Source organism: Pithys albifrons, chromosome 2, assembly GCF_047495875.1.
Source record: "Pithys albifrons albifrons isolate INPA30051 chromosome 2, PitAlb_v1, whole genome shotgun sequence".
In the NCBI taxonomy this organism is placed as follows: Eukaryota; Metazoa; Chordata; class Aves; order Passeriformes; family Thamnophilidae; genus Pithys; species Pithys albifrons.
In genome coordinates this window covers 108,354,121-108,367,087 of record NC_092459.1, presented here as the reverse complement: position 1 = coordinate 108,367,087, position 12,967 = coordinate 108,354,121, and the positions used below count along the sequence as shown (strand labels likewise).

General features: G+C 46.8%; 1 protein-coding gene across 7 annotated transcripts in view; it reads right to left on the bottom strand.

The window, feature by feature from the left end:
- B3GNT2 (UDP-GlcNAc:betaGal beta-1,3-N-acetylglucosaminyltransferase 2) overlaps positions 1 to 12,967 on the bottom strand; it is an 88,351-nt gene that overhangs the window by 10,421 nt on the left and 64,963 nt on the right. The window contains exon 1 of one of the 7 annotated variants that reach the window (XM_071582011.1): positions 8,126 to 8,229. The exons of 1 other annotated variant lie outside the window; for it this stretch is intronic. The gene's annotated coding sequence lies outside the window, so the exon portion shown is untranslated. 5 more of the 7 variants (XM_071582012.1, XM_071582009.1, XM_071582008.1 and 2 more) reach the window with 5 other exon arrangements.

Genomic DNA, 12,967 nt, shown 5'->3' with positions numbered 1-12,967 from the left:
GAGGTCCCACAGACAAGGCCGAACAAGCCCTGGCACTGGTCCACCAGAAGCAGGGAGTGTTTGGGCATCCTCATCCGTAACAAAATACACCCAGGGGTCTGAATTTCTCTAAGACTTTCACTAACCAAGTCAGTGGGTTTGCTGTTTGACTCACCTGTTTCTGCTGCTCCTCCTGTGGTCTCCCTTTGTTCAGGGGTTCATTTGGGATCCTGCCCTGTATCAAAAAGAGCATGGCCAGCAGGACCAGGGCAGTGACCCTTCCCCTGTACTCTGTGTTGGTGAGGCCACACCTTGAGTACTGTGTTCAGTTCTGGACCCCTCAGTTCAGGAAAGATATTGAGGGGCTGGAGCAGGTCCAGAGAAGAGCAACAAGGCTGGTGAAGGGACTGGAGCACAAGTGCTGTGGGGAGAGGCTGAGGGAGCTGGGGTTGTTTAGCCTGGAGAAGAGGAGGCTCAGAGGTGACCTCATCACTGTCTATAACTACCTGAAAGGATGTTGTAGCCAGGTGGGGATTTGTCTCTTCTCTCAGGCAACCAACAGTAGGACGAGAGGGCATGGGCTTAAGCTCTGCCAGGGGAGGTTTAGGTTGGATATCAGGAAGAAGTTCTTTATAGAGAGAATGGTCAGGCATTGGAATGGCCTGCCCAGGGTGGATTCTCTGACCCTGGAGGTTTTTAAGGTGAGACTGGATGTGGCACTGAGTGCCATGATCTAGCAATCAAAGTGAGGTTGGATCAAGGGTTGGACTCGATCTCAGAGGTCTCTTCCAACTCAACTGATTCTATGATTCTGTGATTTCATCTGAGCATTTGCTGCCCACGATTACTAGAAAGCTAAGGAAGTGCATAATGAACCACCTTCCTCCCAGATTCTTAGTACTTGGATCAGTGCAAGTTCTGGTAACACATAGTAAACTTGACTCAAGCTTTCAAGGGACATTTAAAGAAATAAAGTCTTCTGATCAGACATGGTATTACTCCTTACTTTGTGCTGTATTTGAAATAAAAAGGGTGATTTAGTGTACCTATTCAAGATACAAAAACCCATTATTTCCACAAACAAGGCAACTCATCATCTCCTGGTATCTCTTCCAGTTTTATCTTAAAACCAGTATTTAGTATTGCCTTACCCATATTTCAACCACCTTTATGTCTGCATAGAAAGCATTCACTGTTTACTCAACTAACAAAACCATCCTTCAAGTCATCAAAACTTGACCTCTGCTTAGTCTTCTTGCCCATGTTAGACTCAGGCACAAAACATACTACTAAAAACTATGTTTCAAAAGCAAGTACAGTGTAACTTGGTACATCTGATGAAATAAATACCTATCCCTGATGACCACTGTCCTTGGGTTAAAAATAAACAAACATTGGTTTTCAATTTGACTTTCAGAAGCTGTTGCTTTTGCAGCCAGTGGCTGGGTGATGGGATGCAAAGCTGGGCCTTCCCAGCCACCTCAAGCCACATTTCCCTGCAAGTGCTCTGTGGTTGCTCAGAAGTCAATTCAAATTCATACTGTGAATATTCATGTCAGAATTCTGGGATTTGCCTCTGAACTTACAGTACTGAAATAAACACGTTTGAGAACACAAAACCTACATTTCAAAATGCAAATAGATAAAAAATACTTTTCCCTTCAACAGGTTTTGGTTTCAGGTGTAATTAACAAGTACAGTAAGTTTTTCATCTCTGAATAATTCATTTGAAGTTCAGAATAATCAGTGGAGTTCACTGTCCTCCTTCAAACTTCAAAAACCTAAGATACAGATCTTGTTCTAGCCTATCAAGTTTATGGAAAAGGAAACAATTTCTGCACAGCTTCAGGCAGCTAAAGATCCATTTAAGTACTGGGAGGATTTTGTAAAAGATCTTTAAGCCGGTTAGACAGCTACTCCCATTTTTGTTAACAGCAGATAATCATCTAACCCGATTAGAGATCTCTAAATCCACGTAGTACCTTCTGTACCTGTTACCTGTCCTCCCATGTGAAACATCCACTAAGTTTGTGAGGGTTTAGGTAATCAACTTTAAACTGTTTTGCGTGTCTTTTAATTGTTTTAATTCAAAAGCAAATCAACAGTAAGTGAGCAACAATTTCCATCCCAAAAAGAGCTTTCCATTACCAGTTTTTAACATTCAAATATGAGATTAGCTCAGCTGGTTAAAACTTGGCTGTAGTAATGCCAAGGTCATGGGTTCAATCCCCTGTGTGGGCCTGACTTGAGAGTTGGACTCGATGATCCTTGTGGGTCCCTTCCAACTCAGAATAGTCTGTGATTCTGTGATTAAAAAATGCAATTGCTCAAGAAGGATAAAGCAGCAGTAAATTCAGGGTACAATGTGACATTCAGCTGCAGCTCCCAAACTCAATTAAAAGAATCCCCCCTTTTCCAGGCCACAAATTCACATATTTGCATAGTCAGTGTATCACGTTCTGTGTAACTATGCAGACGAACAAACAGAAAGGTTATTTCTCAATTCACTCAGTTTCTCAACTCAGTTCACAACATGGGAGGCACGGACAGCAGTGCTGCTTCAGCCACTCCTGCCTCCAAGTCGTACCAGGGCACAGCAGGATGCTCCCGGCAGGAAACTCGGCAGGAGAACGGCAGGAAGCTGCACATCCCACCCACACCTCGATGGGGCACATCAACCCTCAATACCACGCTTCTGCGGTAATTTCCATACAAATGTGCATATCCTCTGGTGGTTCACAAACCATTGAGCCGCTGAGAATTAACCTTTTACAGAAAAATTAGTCATTCCCACCCACAAATCAGCTCATATGATTTAGATAGCTGACTTACAAAGTAAGTGATTTACTCAATTCGTTCTCAGTCTAACTCTTCTGTCAGCTTGAGATGAAACAGTTGCTAAATTTCAGGAGCTATTTACAAAGATGGACAAAACTAGTTCCATATTAAGTGCTTTTCAACTCTTACTACTGTATTTCTCTCTAACAACAAAGCTTTCTTAACCAACTGCTGATGGAAATTGTTTCATCAATTGTCCCTTTAAAAATCTCAGCACCACACCCATCACGCACTGGGATTCTTCTCCTTACTTAAACGCTAATTGCCTCTCATGAGACACCAATTCAATCATTCTTTTGCACAGTTCATCACAAGACAGTTTCATGATCCAGTCTTTTCACTGTGTTTTACATGATCTGCAGACTTGAGGAGGTTCACTTAGTCACATTTTAAATCCTGAAAGGCCCAAGAGAAAGATACAAGCAAAGTGCAAGATCAAGCCCAAGATACCTGTCAGTTCTTCCTATACAGAAGCAAAATGTGACTGAACAAATCTGACATTTATCCCCAAACTTTTGGTTACTGACTCTTTCACTCTGTACCAAAACGACAGGAAGAACTTGTATTTTGCTCTATCACCATCGTCTTCTCCTTTTTTTTTGAATGCTGGTTTCTAAGGATATAAAGGTGCTTACTTACATAAAGGGATACAGCTCTGAAGTATCAAACTGATAAAAACATCTACATATATTTGTGAGGTCAGAACGTGGCATAACAGGGCAATTAGCTAAGTATTGTTTGTTCACTGCACTCTAAGGCACAAATTCTTCTCTGAACCAAATGAAACACTGTCTCATGCAGGGCCAGGAGTTGGACTCCAATGATCCTTATGAATCCCTTCCAACAGGATATTCTATGATTCTGTGTTAAGCAGTCATCTGAACATAGCCTAAAACACATCAGAAACATCAAACACTAGTCCCATAATTCCTCATGCACACAACCACCTAAATTAATTGTTAACACTTTGGTTAAAAAATGTTACTTTACAAACTACTTTTAGGGACTAAAATTGGGTATACTTGAAAAAAATGTAAAAATTTAAATTTATAAAGTAAACAGATGCCTACTTGTTTCAAAACTACTTATACACTTCTACTATAGAGTAATAGAAAATGTAATATGGAGACATGCTAGGAAAAAAAAATCTCACACCAACAACCTGTGAAAGGGACAAAGATGGTCTCAAGCTTTTGGAAGGCAATCATGGCCTTCAAGAACTTTAAATGAAAACTAGACATGTTAAAATGCTCATTATTTTAATGAAATACATATTTTTCTATATTCTGTGTTTTCTACAGAAATGTACCAAAAAACTTGTCACAGTAAGTACACACTTGCCAACATCTTCCCCCCATCCTGCCTTTGACCTGTTCTTGGCCAGTTTTAGAATTGTACTGTTTAAGAAGCTTTAAAAGTGTGGCAAACCTACAAGAAGCCCACCAGGCTCAACTATGTGGACTGCAAATGCTTCAACTGAAAAGGGTGAAATTAATGGGATTTTTACAGCAGGACACAAAGATCTGGAGTTGTCAACCCTTGATGTATTTCTGACACAGCTGTTTAGTCACTTGCCATCAAAAGGCACCAGTGTGACAGCACACAGAGAAAGTCCATCAAGTAAACCAACTTCGTGAAGTTCCTCAAGCTGTCTGAAGATTTTTACAAAATAATCTGACACGTATTTGTCAAAAGTGAAGCAATCTGCTGAAAAAGAACAAGTTACCAAAAAAGTTGGCTGAGGATTTTAATTGACACTGTTCAATCTCTTTCCTACAAGTTGAAGCGACACAACTGTACAGATTTGGTAACATGCATGTGTCAATGACAAGTCATCAGTGCTTCTTGACTGTTGTGACAATGACAATATTGGCTGCGATAGGAGACATACGTTTCAACAGGATCAGCACTGACACAGTCTTTTGTCACCACCATTTGTTCTCCTTCAACAGGAAAAATCAGTCAGAGCCAGTGCCACTACAAAAGTAGCTGCGCCAGGTGGCAGTAAAATGACAATTCCTCACGGTCTCAGCATTGACAAGTCACCATGGAGGAGACTTCTCTGAAAGACTGCTCTCCAAGGAGTCTGGTGGGTAGGCAAGAAGATAAAGACTCAAATCCTGCTTTTTTTCCCCTCTATGTACACTGTGACTCTTTCATGCAGACAACTGCACAATTTGTCACCATGGAATACAAAAACACTTCAACCACTTCTCATTTTTTTATCGAACACTACATTTTTTTCTGAGCAAACACAGCTTCTATACTGATATCCTCAGCAGCATTTTCGTGACTCAGAAGTATTTAAAAATTTCAGGAGGAGCTTCCAGGCAGAAATAATAATTTTTTAACCACCAGCAACATTGTGTTCATTAGGAACAATCTCTAGGGAGAATAACAAGTTTTACTCATTATGAGACAGGGCATCAGACAGCTCGCTGCACTCCCAGTCATCTAAGCCATGACCTTCAAAACAAGTCCCTTCAGCAGTTACCTCGCTGCTGCACCTCGCTTCCCTGCATTTTCCTCATTCTTTTATAGTACATGCAGAAAAGAGACAAGCACAAATCCATGCAAAACCACTCTACAGATGATGACATTACTTTAAATAAATTCTAGTTTTTGGCTAGAATGTACAGCCATAGAACAGCACTGCATAACATCTCCTGTAGAAAGGCACACGTTCAAAGCAAGCAGTAAAACCAGGAGCTCCTTTAAGCAAAAGTATTTTCATTTTAACCAACAGCAGTATATTTTTAGGTATATGACAAACATTCTGTATTTCAATTCATCTTCATGGCAATATTGGTGTTTAAAGATTTACTCTTATCTCAAGTTGTTCACAGTCCCGGAGAGGAAAAAAACAACCAAATTAGAAATTACATCTGCTGAACGAGAAAAGCTGATTCTCTGTTTCGTTTCCTCCAAGCATTTCATAATAATTCAGAGCTAATTCAACTCCTCCAGTAGTTTGTCAGGCATTAGTCTGGGTCACCAAGTGACAAGGCAGCCCTTGCCAGCAGACATTTGAGCAAGACACCAACTGTACCACTCACCGGAGTGTCATCTGCTGTCCCCCACCCACCCTCGGTGACACCACCGGGACCTGACGCCAAAGCGGAACTGCAACAACATGAAACCGTTTTAAGCAGTTTTAAGAGAAGAACCACGTTCCGGGCTGTCTCTCTTTAAGACTGGGGAGGAAAAGTTTACCAGAAATTTCCTCAAAGGACAACGCTGTAATCATGTTTCTTCAACAAGAGTATATATCTAGCACAGTATATATATTAAGTATATATATTAAGAGTATATATCTAGCATAGTGTATATATATATATGCATATATATATCTCGATTAAACTCTTCTGTGCCCAAACCCACTTTTTCTGTCCAAAACATTAAAAGAAAACACGTGGGGAAAAAACCCCAACTGAACCACGAAAACAATCTGCATAGTTAAAACTAAACATTAGCGTTTAATGATCAACTTCCAAGAGCACTGAGCATTTTGGGAAGCCGGATTAAAGGGTTACTCAAGTAACTTTCACCACGAATTTTTGTAGGATGACTAATGAATTGTGAGCTGCAGTTTAGCCACAATCACAGTGAGGAAGCTGAAGTCCCCCCGACGGGGCACAGTTCGTCTCAGGAAGTTTAAAGGACTAAGGAGCACATATATGCAAGGCCAATTTGTGGAAAAACCATCGTTTCCCCCTTTCGGCTTCACTGAAGTCCACATCGTAGAGCCACTACCTCAGCACTATACTGTACCACAAAATACTAACGCTTGGCAGATATTAATAATTAACCTGCTGCGTTACAGCCCGCTAATGAGCCGAGAGGAGCCGAGCCCAGGGGCTGTGCGATCTCCCCGCGGGCAGTGCTCTCGCCTGGCCCTCCCTCCAGCCAAAGGAGCGGTTTGCAGCAGCTCCCAGCACTGCAGCAAGCCAAGCCTCGGGCTTTCCCTTGGGGAAAACCTCACGGACGGTTCCAGCATCGGCGCCGCCTCCCCGACTATAAGCAAAAAAAAAATTTTTTTAAATAAAAAAAAATAAAAATTAAAAAATAATGATAAAAATCAAGCTAAAGACGGCAAACATACGGTGTGGCAGAGCTGTTCTAAGTTTCATCCATGCCCGCAGATCGCGCCTGTCCCCGCCGCGCTCTCTCGCCGGTGTGGCCGCAACACGTGCCGGCACCGCCCGCGTGGTGTAACCCCACCCTTCCACCCCTTGTCACCTCCCAGCCGGGGGAAAAAGAAACCCAAACCCCAAGCCCTAAGATAAAAAACCCCGCCAAATCCTAAGTAAATGTGTGGTTGGGAGCACTCGCCCCCACCGCCAGCTCACAGCGGTCAGTACGCAAACAGGCGCGGGGGCTACGAAGATGGAAAACCCCACGACCTGGAAAACAGGGGAGGCAAAAATTAATTTTTTTTCAAAATTTTCTTTGCCTTGCCGTCCCTGCTGAGCACCTCTGGCAGCGCCGATCGCTGCGGGGACGGCAGCCGAGCCCCCCCCCGCGTCCTCCCTGCACGCACCTTGCCGGGCAGCCGCGGGGCTCCGCCGGGGATGTTCCTGCCGCCGCCCCCGCATCCACCATGCTTCTGCCCGCCCGCGGGGCCGCCCGTCGCCGCGGGGCTGCCACCCCCGTCCCCGGCGGCCGCCGCCTCCCCCCGCAGCGGGTGGGGTGGCCCCGCACCTGAGGGCGATGCCGGGGCGGCGGAGCAGAGTGGGATCGTCTCGTCTCGTCCTGCCGCCTCCCCCGCCGGCCGGAGCTCAGCGCCGCTGTGCCCCTGAGGGCCGGCCGCGCCTGAGGTGCGGGAGCGGGCGGCGGGCGGAGCGGGGCGAGTCGCGGAGCGGGGCCGGGCCGCGCCCTCCTCTCACTTGTTGCCCTGTGGCGGACCGGGCGCGCGCCTTCCCGCGCGGGCGCGCGCACCGCCCCCTCTTCCCGCCCCGCCGCCGCCTCCTCTGCCCCCCCCCCCCCCCCACGCCAGGCGCCGCCGCGGCCGCACCGCGCGCTGCAGGCGGGGGGCGGGCGGGGGCGAGGCACTGAGCGCCGCGCGCCCGCCGCGGCCCCGCCCCCCAGCCTTGCCGGCGGCGCAGCGGGTTGGCGGAGAGCGGCGGGGCGCGCGCCAGCGCCGGGGGGTCCCCGCGGTCGCCGCACGGCCGCGTCCCTCAGGAGACGCGCGGGCGGGCGAGCAGACTCCCCTGCCCCGGCAGGGCACCGGCGTCCCCCGCCTGCCCCCGGCGCTGCGGCTCTGCGGAGCCGCCCCCCAGCCCAGCCGGTGAAACTGGAAGGTATTTACCTCAGAAAACGTGTCTTTATTGCTGGAGGAGCGAAAGGAAGGAGGTGCCGCCGCGCCCGCGGACATCACTGCGCTGCTGCGGGCCTTGTGGCGGGCCAGGTGCCGCTCCCTCCCCGTGGGAACAGCCCCGGGCCCTGCACCCTCCTCCGGGGCGGCCCCGGCTGACACCTCCCTCCCGTCCGCGCCCGGCGTTCCGCAGCCGGCCCTGGCCCCTTGGGACACCTCTCCTTGGGATTCCCTTTTTCCCAAACAAACCCCTCATCCATGCCGAAAAACGCAGTTCCACATCACCTTTTTGGGTTTTTTTTGTTAATTTTAATCCAGGTAATTGTAGATGGCCCGGCTTTACAGGGATCACCTTCAAAGCTTTTGTTACCGAGTCCAGGAAGGAGAAAAGGAGTGTTTTAGGCTGTCGAGGCTTCCCCTTAGTAAATAAGTTTCTGAGAATTTCCGATTTTGGAAATTTGCCTTCCAGGGCTGATACTAATCACGCATGACTCATTAGTAACCCTATTTTTCTTCTTTTTTGTGTGAGTGTGTGTGTGTGTCTGTGTTCTTCTTTGCTTACTCTGGTAAGCTGATGAGACTACAAATCGTAGCCAAACGTCTCTACTGAAACAAACTAAAGACCCGGGATGCTTACTGAGATAAAACATTAAAATGTGTGCTCGTACAACAAAGAGTAGAGTCTTCAGGCTTGGACTGGCCAGTAGCAACCCGGAGCCAGATTAACAGGTCCCACGGACTGTGAACCTCTCAGCTTTTTGTCCTGTACAGGATGAAAATGAACACATGTAATTTGTTTTCTATTTTTAGCACCTGCGTTCTCGATACAGTGTAAGGAGAGGCCCAGCCAAAGGAATTACCTTAATGTCAACTGGCACAATCATGTAAAAATGTTTTCACTCAAAAGGAAAGGGTAAGGATGTCCCCACGATCCATGAAAATACACATTGAGGCAGTTCCATTTTACTGTGTTTATTTTCACCAGAACTCAATAGCTGATGTGCACAGCCACAAACATGACTGGTACACAATCATGAGTACCCACAGCACATACTGAGCTCCCCAAACTGTGTCATTAAATACTGAAATTAAATAGAAAACGTGCAGCGAGTCGCTTGGAGATGCTCTTAAAATCTTCAGGTGTCTGGAAGAAACGTCCCCATTCACAGTGCATTGGGAGACACGTTGCATATTTCATTCCTCTTCAAATATTTATATATGCACTTTACGTTTGAGTGAAGCTGTCCTTTTCATCAAAGTAGAAAGATTACAGCAAAGGGAGGAATTACCCTAAATCGGGAAGCATCATTGTCCATTAAGTAACACAGGGCTGGAAAAGAGAATTAAGTGTCTGACAGCCAAGAATTGGCTCCACTGCACGGGAGATTTCGTAACAGCATGTTTTGATATCAACTAAAGAAAAAAAAAGGCAAACAAAAATCAGCGAGAACAGTGTATCACGTAACACCGGGTGCTAAGCAGCCTGCAAAAACACGTTAAAGCTGAAAGGTTTGGACAATGGGGAAATGGTCTGCTGTCTTCGGGGGAAAGACATTTCTCCTCCCAGTTCCACACCCACGGCCGTGCGTACTCCTCTGTAATCACACCGACTCAACTGGGCACGGGGCTGCATTTTGAAACCTTGAGGAGGGGGAGGTGTTTTAATCCAAATAAATTCCCTGATCCAATTGGCAGCCGAGCCTCAAGAGTGAGCTGAAAGGAGGAAAACACCTGGAACCAACATTGCCACTGAGCACAGTGTGTTTTCAAACCACCGCCTCACTGTGATGCCCCTGCTGGGCTCGGTGCAGCTACACCCCAAAAACTCCAGCGAAGGGTGAGGCCAGAGCTCACTATCCAGCCCTGCTCTCCCAGGCAGGCAGCTCGACCTTCCCCAACTCCGTGGATCAACGCCAGGCACAGCGTTAAGCCCAGGGAGGTTTCGTACCTGATGCTGCCAATTAACAGATCTGAGTAACAGTGAGCACAGCGCTGTCCTGGGGCAGGGGCTGCACTTTGTCCTGCTGCGACGGTTTGAAAACTGCTCCAGCTCTAAACTCTGATCTCCCCTGACAGGCACAAGGTTTAACACACTCATTAGCACAAAATAAACTCCCACGAAGCAACTCTCCCGCCGCTCCCCTTCCTCTCCGGCCCGTCCTGACTCCAAAGCCCGAGAGCCACTCCTTCCCTCCTGCCCCACACGCTGACTGGGGGCAGGACCCCCACAAAGCTGTGTCCCCAGGGGGCTTTAGGGGACGAGGTGAGCACCCTGGTAACACAAGGCTCACCAGCTCCTTCGCAAAGCCAGGGAGCACAAAAGGCCGTGGTGAAAGACAGCCCACCTGCTTTAAACCAGCCTCCTTCCTATGCCCCTCCCTGCCTGCACTGGCCAGAGCCAGCACCCCATCTTTAGAAGCACCTCAGGCACTCCCAGATTCATATGTATTTTACTTATATCTCTTTCTCCCTTTACAGCAGGTCCTATTGCTTACAGCCACTAAGGCAGGAGAAAACAACACTGTCAAGCAACGACACAAATCCACCTGATGTCCCACCATCCTGTGTCATGACCTGATACAACCTTATACATTAATTACTCAGAAACAGTTCTAAACAGCACCCAGACGTGCTGTTCCCAAGCTTTTGCTGTTGTTGTTGATACTGTTGCTTTGACACGGCCCTGTTGGGAAAGAGGATTTAATATCCAGTTGTTGAGACAGGTAGTGCCAGAGTAAGGAGTAACCTCATAAAAATATACTTTTTAAAGCTCTTACAATGAAGTAGACACTAATTGCATCTTCCAGGGAGTACAGCCTGGCCACCTCCACCATGCACGGTAGGATGAGGCAGGACACAAGGGATCACATCTAAACACAGATGCGCAATCTCTCCTGGCTGGCTGCTTGTGCTTGGGTGGAACTAAGGGAGGCCTGAAAAATGTGCTATCAAAATTATTCTGCACTTTACTTCAATAGAAGAAGCCAGATTTTTATGTTTCAGTCTGTAAAGCTGAGCTTTGTGACAAACACAGTAGTATATTGTTGCTCTTTTTTAATTATTTTTTTATTCCTAAGAAAGAGAGCAAATGCTTTTGAGTGCAGCATCTTTATTTTGGTCTAAGTCTCAAATAACCTTTTTGCCTACATATTTAAAAATACCACCTTCACTCAGCATCATGATGCAAATTATTAGATGCAGTGTACAGCCCTCATCAGGGAGTTGCAGGAGCTGGTTACAGGGAAGTTGTACATTCAGGGCATTGGCGTTATATCACTTGGTGGCACAAATTCTTGTTGCCTGAGGTTTTCCATAGGTAGCATGATGTCCATGAGAGCCAGGAAAGAGAATCTTTTAAAAGGATTCAACTCTCATTTTTTATCACATTCAAAAACATTTCTGTTGGTTTTTTTTCCAGGCTATTTATTCATAGCAAGTGGGTTCACTGTAATAAAAGCTGACCTATGGACTGCTGCATTCACATCTATGGAAATGAGCTATGTACATTGGCCTTTACTCCAGCATTTGCCTGTTAATTAATAATTGGTACATTGCCAGGAGCAAAGGAGAAGTGGGAATGAGTCCCAGGTTATAAAATCTTCAAGGTTATCTTGCTCTCCCTATTTCGCTGCAGCACAGCAAGAGTGAGGGATGTCACAGATCAGAGCTGGACTGCTGAGAGATAGGGACTGGCCATGGGACACCTGTCCCAGGGGCCACGTGCTGCATTCCCCAGGGAGCCACAGCACAGCACGTCCCATCCCGCATCTCTGAGAGTCATGCAGTGGCTGCAGGCATGTCCTGTCCTCCCCAGCTACTGGAAAGCAGCAGGCACAGGATTCCCCAGCTTGTAGCCCCCCATGTGAACACAGCTGGCTCATCCCCCACAGCAGCTCTCCATAGGGGACCAGCACCCATCCCAGCAGAAACACTGGCTAGTTCTTTCCACAGGGAGGACCTTCCATTATGGAAGTCCTTGTCCCAGAGCCCTCACAGCACATACACTAATATTAATGTCTCATATATATAAAAGTCTCTTAGCCCCTGCTTCAAAACTTACCACCTGGGTGGAAAATGCTGCTGGCTGCAGGCACACATGTTGGAATGCTTCCCAACCTCCCTCTTTTAACTAGTCTCTGGTCCTTCTGAGTCAAAACCCTCCCATAAGGCCAGTGCAGCTGGAACTAATTTTCTGTGATGGACGAAACCTTATGCAGGACACCAATCTACCTGTTTTTTGCAGGTGGACTGGTGTGGCTGGAAGACACCTGGAAAGCACAGGACTAACCCGAGTGTGCTCCTGTGATCAAAGAGGATAAGAGCAGGAGATAAGAGGTTAAAGTTTAAAGAGTAACAGGAGCCTAAAGATTGCTCCTGTGGCATATGAGCACTTCAGCAGCAATAAGAAAAAAATAAAAGAGCCAAGATGACATGCAATTGGAACTGGAGCATCTGAGTTCCTCCTGGAATGAACCTGTTTTTTCCCACCCATATGTTTGATCCTGGAATTCAGACAAGCAAAGAGCCTCTCGCAGGGTAGGCAAAGTTTGTCAGCAAGGCTTGCCAGCAACATGAACACAACATTTCAGTGGTCTCACACAGTCATTTTCCTCACCTTCTCCTCCTGCCACACAATTGCAAAACAGCACAGCAAGAGCAACTGCTCCAGGTGTTCTGCCCCACCTCCCTTTGCTTTTGTACCTGGCTGAGATGGGTAGATGTGGCTGGTAGGTTCAGCTTTGGCAAAACCACCCAAGCTGAAGAGATTGACACATCCATCCATATGCTTCAGAGCAGCATTTTTTTTTCCTGGAGCATTGCAGTTTGCTCTTGCAG